Raw genomic sequence first — 7,465 nt, forward strand, 5'->3', positions numbered from 1 at the left:
TGTCCCTTCTTGCCACAATGGTAACACTTAATGTTTTGTGCCCTGAATTTGCTACGAGACTTCCCTCTTTCTTGGGACTTTCCCCTGAACTATGATCTTCCCCATTGCACATTTAAGGATGCATCCTTCTTGTTGCCATCCATAGAATTCTATCTAATCTCCTCGGCCAACAAGCTACCCACAACATCATCAAACTTTAGTACTCCACCAGTGAAGAGTTACTACTAGTTGTACGAAAGGTATCCCATGAGGATAGCAATGAACACAAGAGGAATATTGCCTTAGTCTCCGCATCAAAATTCATCCTCTAAGCCTGAACCTGGCTGAAATGATATTGAATTCATTCCAGTGAGAAGCAATGGAGACCCCTTCCTTCATTTGCAGCTCAAACAACCTCTTCATGAGGTAAACTTTATTAGAGGCAGTTTCCTTCTCATAAGTGGCACATAATTTCTTCCACAAATCTTTTGTAGTCTGCTCATTTACTACTGTGAAAAAAACTGACTCTGCAAGATGAACGTCCATCAATAAAGCATCCCACAAGGCAATCTGGGCCTATCAGCGCATCCAACAAGGATCGCAATGCCTCCAAAAGCATCCATTCTAACCCAATGCAAACCGCGAATGAGCGCACATAGCTTAAACTGCAACTAGAGTGATCTGCATAAGGTATATCCAAAAAATCTCAGCCTCACGGCAATGACCGCTAAATTCAGCTTCTAGAGCTCAAATGTGGGACTCCATAAAGCAATATCCTTGGTCCTCAAATGCTCTAATTTGTGGTGACTTCAATAATTCTCCTCACTGGAAGGACAATACCACGTGCCTCAAAACATGAGTGTCACTGCACAATCGAACTCAGCAAGAAAATCTACAAATATCTCTCTTCTGCTGGAACTCCGAAATCCCAACCAATGGATGCAAAACAGGGAGTCAACCCTTGCAGTTTACCAGCAATTTAAAAATGTTAGGTAACTTAGACCTTAGCCAAAATGCCACGTGGCACCTATGTAGAAATCTGAAGAAATCTGCAATAGAGAAGAAAAACGTTGACACAGAGATCTATAATGCTGAGAATCCTTCGCCGAATCGCGCAAGACTTTGCAGATAGCAGTTTTGGCCCAATCCCCGATCCATCGAAACAGACAGATCTGGCAATGGTGGTCTGTGCAAGCGATCCAAACCACGAGCATCCGAAATGTAAGAATGGATCCAAATTTCAAAATGCTTGATCTGATTGGTTTTTCCTACTTCTTCTCCTTCTCCCAAGGTGGCTGGAAGCTTGGAATTGCTTCGGAAGCGGAGGACAGAGTAATGAGCTCACAAAGTGATTTCATAGCAGGGGATGCCAGATTCACGGGATGAGCCTCAAATCGCCCTTTTGCTTCAAATAACTTTCACAATGCTCAATAGAGTCCACATCCAGCTAATGGTCACACCCACGAGGTTTTGCAATGAGAAATTGGCTCACCTAGAATAAAAAATTGTCATAGGCTCCAAAACCACCCAAATTTTCTTTTTTTTGCTTCAAAAACCACTCAAAGCTTAGAAAAACCACCCAGAGACTTCCTAAAACCACCAACAGGATTCCACAAGGTTCAAATACCACCTGGGAAGCTCAAACAAGCACCCATAGGCTTGCTCCGTCCTCCCGAGAAGCTGCAGCAGCAAACTTCGGTCTCTAGGCACACACACGGGCTCAGCTAGACCACCCGTGCTCTGATACCAATTGAGAGATCTCAAAAACTAAAGAATGGTGAGAGGGAGGGAGAGACAGATGAGAGAGCCACACAAGTTTTGGTGGGTGCAGAACACCCTAATCTTCTTTGTCAATCATTTATATATGTATTTGAGCATTGTACATAACTGGGGTTAAGGTACAGTGACCTTTAACCCCCACAATATGTTGGCATCTATTGCCAAACACCACATTTCTGGTGGAATCCATATACAGCAACACGATAACTGCAAGAGAGAGCATCTTCTACATGAGAGGGAACCTTCTGCAAGCCATAAGCTCACCCACCCAAACTCAGGCACAAGGGTAGTTAGTCAACTCAAGAGACAGGGGAAAAGATTGTCGATATTTGGCAATCCTACTAGGGATAGATGTGTTGAAAAAGTGTCAAGTGGTAACCGATCGGATTGAGAATGGCATTTATACGAATGAGTGCATAGATTTTCATAGTAGCAACTTATGTTGACTCAAGAAAAGGCTTCAATAGCTACTTGGTTTAGTCGGATGTTACAATTGATTTCTCTCAGGACAGTCTAAGGACTTCAACATCTGTAGACCTCTCTAACAACTAGTATTTGGATTGAGAATTGTTCTCAAGAAATCCTTCATATCATTCAGGTGAAATGAAATGTATGATACATGCTCGGTGAGGAGAGAAAGGTATGTGGCAAGAAGGGAAAGCTTTCTTTGCAGAGATTAACAAGGTTAATAGAATTTGGAAGACCAGGAAGCTACCATGTATTTTGAGCTAGTAGGGGACGAGTAATGGAATTATGAGGAGTCGTCAGAAGGCCACCTACATAGACAAGCTTGAGATAGACAATGACCTGGCTATGTGTAGAGAGTACCAAACCGACACTAGAAGTGAACCGGTTCCCAATTAGCATCTGAGGTGACTTGCACCTTTAATAGAGAAGTGACTTCCAGGTTCTGGAAAGAGGATTTCGAGCAATCATCTATAAAAAGTCTCAATTCTAGGAAGTCTAATAGATTCAGACATAGACCAAATATGAGCACGATCCTTCAAGTTCACAACACAATACTGGTTTAGAAGCTAGGCATACTTCAAGCCTAGAGTGACAATGGAGATCTACACAAGTGTCAGAGGTAGAAGTGCAAGAGAATAAACACAGTCACAACCAAGCTTTTGACCAAGAATCAAGGTGCACTCACAAGAGCAAGATCTCAGGACATAAGTTATCATCGGGATAGAGAACACCCTATCCTATCCCACCATCCAAAGTTCAAGCACCAAAGTTCAAGCAACAAGTCTTGTATTAGTATTGGGGTGTGGCCATACACATCATCAATGATCTAGGCTAGCACTTCCAAATATTTTCATAGCTAGAAGGCTCAAGTGTCAAAGCTGCCACCTATTGGGGGACACCACCATGAGCACATCCACACAAGCAAATGTTTCCATAGGACTGATGACAATAACGACAAGGTACCTAAAGGACCCAAGTTGGATGCTATTGAAGTAAAGCAAACCACACTAATTAAGGTCAAGTTCCAAGATTTTAAAGGAACTAAGTATGAAGGTCCTTATAGTCATTTGCAGAGTTTCATGTAAGTTTGAATATTAATGGTGCTATGACAAAGAGGAATACATGAACTATTTCCCATGTATACTCACCAAGATGGCCCAATGTTGGTTCAACCAATTTCCAATTGATTACTTCAAAGATTGGAAACAAATGTTCGAGGCTTTTCTAAAAATGTTCAAACAAGAAATTAATGAATAATATGTACACCAAAGCTTAGTGACTTGAGTCAGAAGCAGCATGAGTTCATACATAACTTTTTACTCGGAGTGCCACCTTTGAGTAACCATCTTAGCACACTTCTAGAGGATAAGTCATTGCGATCATGGTTAATCATGAGCTGCACTCAGATCAACCTCAGATCTCTACAAAGAGTCGATTTGATAAAAACATATGAAGCATTACTGAACTAAGTTGTTGCATTGGAGAAAATTCCTCCAGCCAAGAAAAAGACCAAAAAGAAGGCTGACGTGAGTCATGATGAGGATGCTTTGACTAAGCCTGACAAAATTAAGTCAACACTGAAGAAGGCTTTGAAAGAAATGGGATTTAGAGAAAAGCTAAGTCAAGAAGAGAAATGGTGCAACAAATGTTCCAACAAGGGACATACAAAGGACGATTGCAAAACCAAATATTGTGGGACTTGTTCCAAATATGGACGAGATGAGTCTGGTTGCTAGTATGCCTAAAAGAATCTGCCTAAGGTTAATTAGGTTGAACCTGATTCAAAGACCAAGGAGGCGTGATCACCGAAACTTGGGCAAGGTAAAGGTAAGGGCAAGAATAGTAAGAACAAAAATCAAGGTCCTTCACAAATTGGATGTTATTTCTGTAATGGTAATCATACCAAGGCAAGGGTAAATCAAGGTCCTTCATTGGTAATCATACCAAGGTAGAATGTCCACATTGGCAAGAACATTAGAAAACCACAATCATCGAAATCAAATTTAAAGATGGTCAAGTAACTTTGCCAATAAACAAAACCAACATCAACCCTAAGACAACAAAGTTCAACAACAAGTTCTTATTTCTCAATACTCAAATGCAATTTTCAACAATAATGAGGGCATTTGGTAGTTTGACTCGAGTGCAAGCAATCATATGTCTCATGAGCAAGAATGGTTTTGATAAATGCATCCAAATAAGAATGCAAAAGGAAATATAATCATGGTGATGATACCCCACATAAGATTGAAGGAATTGATAATTTTTCTCTTCATAGTGATGAAGAAGTTTCAAAAAGCATAGAAGATGCTTTCTTTGTTTCGTCAAAAATCTCTTACTAGCTAGTTAAATAGATAAATGAGACATGGACTAGTAAATTAACATGTTCTCTTGTACAATCTAAGAATTATAGAATCCAAACAAAATTTGAAAATTTTAGAATAATGTTGAAATTCTCTTTACTATTCCTACTCAAAGAGCTGTGATAGCTTCTATCCAAATCGATTCTTATTTGAACATACTAACATACTATAGCACAAAAGGTTTGATCATATCAATTTCAAAATCTTTGTTTCACTCAAGCAAAGAAACATGATTAAAGGCCTTCTATAGGTAGTTTCAAAAACATGTATGTAAATCATGCTATACATGGGAAAGAAACACCATCAATGTTTTTTCATTTCATGCATTCTGACATTTGGGATTATGTCTCAAATTTATCCTTCAGTGATGCTTTACAATTCCTCACTTTCATTGATGAATACTCTAGAAAGACATGGATCTACTCTCTCACGCAAAAATCAAGTGCACTCAACGCATTCACAAGGTGGAAAGTTTTAAGAGAAAAGTAAACTAGAAATTACATAAAGGTCCTTTGATGTGTGAATGGAGGAGAGTATAAGTCAAATGAGCTCAACAAGTTATGCAAATATCATGGAATAAAAGATAGTTCACTTTTAGATATACTCCTCAACAAAATGGAGTTACTAAAAGAATGAATAAAGTCATAGAATTATCAAATAAATGCATGATGGATGATAAAGAAAGTCTCCATCCATATTGAGCAAAAGCATGTGGAACTACAATTTATTTAATGAATTGAAGTCGAATTACAACCTTGAGGAATGTCAATCATAAAGAAGCTTTTACATGTGTAAAGCCTCCAGTTGACCATCTGAGAGTGTTTGGATCGCTTGCATACGTACACAATCCAGATGAACTTTGTAACAAAATAACTAGATATCTATTAATGTTCCCTCATAGGATATCTATTAAATGTTCCCTCATAGGTATAGTGATGAGTTCAAAGCATATAGATTATGAGATCTAGCTAAAAGAAAGCTCATTCTTTCTACATGATCAGTGATGATACTTTGATCAACCCATAATTGTTTCAGTACCATCTTTATCAATATCGGTTGTTCAAAATATTACTTTACCAACATTTTCAAAAAGTTTCTAATCCACTATGATGACACATAGAAACGGTAAGTAGGAAATGTATGAAATTGTGGATATTACAACAACTATCATCACAAACATTATAGAATTTTCCAATGCACATTGAGAAGATCATCAAGAGAAAAGAAATAGTGAAAGAGATGGGCATTCATGGCCAAAGTTATGGAAATAGAAGGACCAACATCATTCAAGAAGCAATCCGACTTCTATAATGGAAATGTGACATGGATGAGTAGTGCAATCCCCTCATCAAAAACAAAATAATGTCATACATATCTATTAATTGAAAAGAAACCCAATGGCTACGAACGGTCCCTCACAAAAGTCAAGCTCAACTCAAATGAAGCAATTTTAAAAAATACAGGTCCATATTAGTTGCCACAATTATGAAGAAAAATTTGCAATAGTTATAAAGATGACCAGAATTAAATTGCAAAAATCTCTTTAAGGATGAAATACACACCACTTACTTTAAATGCAAGAATTTAATATCATTTTCTGGCAAGGTAATTTTGACCATCAAACTTAGATTCATCACTTTAGATCAAAATGATAGCATATGACATTGTTCTTGTTGTGTTTTATGTTGATGACTTGATCATCATTGGCTCCAATAGGCATCTTATTTCATAAGTCAAAGGTTACCTCACATCAAGTTTCAACATAAAAGACATGGAAAAACTCCATTACTTTTTGAAAATGGTTGGATTTGTTGAGTTAGATGAAATTGATGGGTACAACTTAGCCATACTTGATCGATCCTTTCTCCAATCAACTACTTACACTCACCAATCTACTCCATGAAGAATGGCATTGAATGTATCCCTACTTGCCTACTGGATGTTGTATGGAATTCCTTGCGTTGCATCCATGTTTCGACTATGAGGGTTTGCCTTTTGATCATCCCTTGAAATAGAAGCTCACATCTCTAGATCCTAACTTTACTTTAATTTGATTTGCTTAAGTGGCCATATGCTAAGAAGTTAGATCCTATGTGCCAATCATTATTAAATGGGATAGACTCTATGGCTTAATATTTTGCTCCTATGGTGATTTGGTCCCTACTCACTACTGAGACATGCCCAACTATCAAAGCACCCATAATTGATGGGAAACATGATTTCTTTGAAGATGGGAGTAGTTCCTCTTATAATGGCCAAATAGCATCTACATTTCTTATGGTGCTATCAATGCTCCAATGGAATTAGATAGTTAACAAGTTGCCTTGCAACCATATCTTTGAATCTCCCTTAAGATCTAGTTTGATGCTCATTTTATAAGGGTTTCTAGGCTTCTCATTTTGGAAAACATGGTCAAATCTCTTGGAGACTTGAACCATTGGGTTTCTCTCTCCCCCACTCTCTCTCAACATCATCTAAAGTTTCGAGATCGGGCAAATGCAAAGTAGATGGCGATTGTCATTTGTAACATCATCAAAAAATGGGCACACCCACATGTTTCTATTATCAAGGTGCAGGGACACTCGAGTTTGATTATTTAAATGTCTGCCCGTCATTTCAAAGTTCTGACGTAGCACAAGGGAAGTATGGGTGGTGAATGCCATTAGTATTGTCATCAAAAAAATTAGTTCGCACATACACGCGCACGCACACTTGTCGGATGTGATGATGGGGGAGGCACCTATGTATGAGTTTTGAGGTAGCTCAAAGCTAGCATAGGTAGTGAATATCATTCTTAGTTGACAAGAAATGAGCCAACTTTCCATTCTTTGGCTTTGTTAAAAAGTAGCAACTTCTTTAATCAATCATAGTTAATC

Source organism: Dipteris shenzhenensis, chromosome 22 (genome assembly GCF_047967505.1).
Source record: "Dipteris shenzhenensis isolate YYH24624 ecotype China chromosome 22, Dip_SZ_1.0, whole genome shotgun sequence".
NCBI lineage: Eukaryota > Viridiplantae > Streptophyta > Polypodiopsida > Gleicheniales > Dipteridaceae > Dipteris > Dipteris shenzhenensis.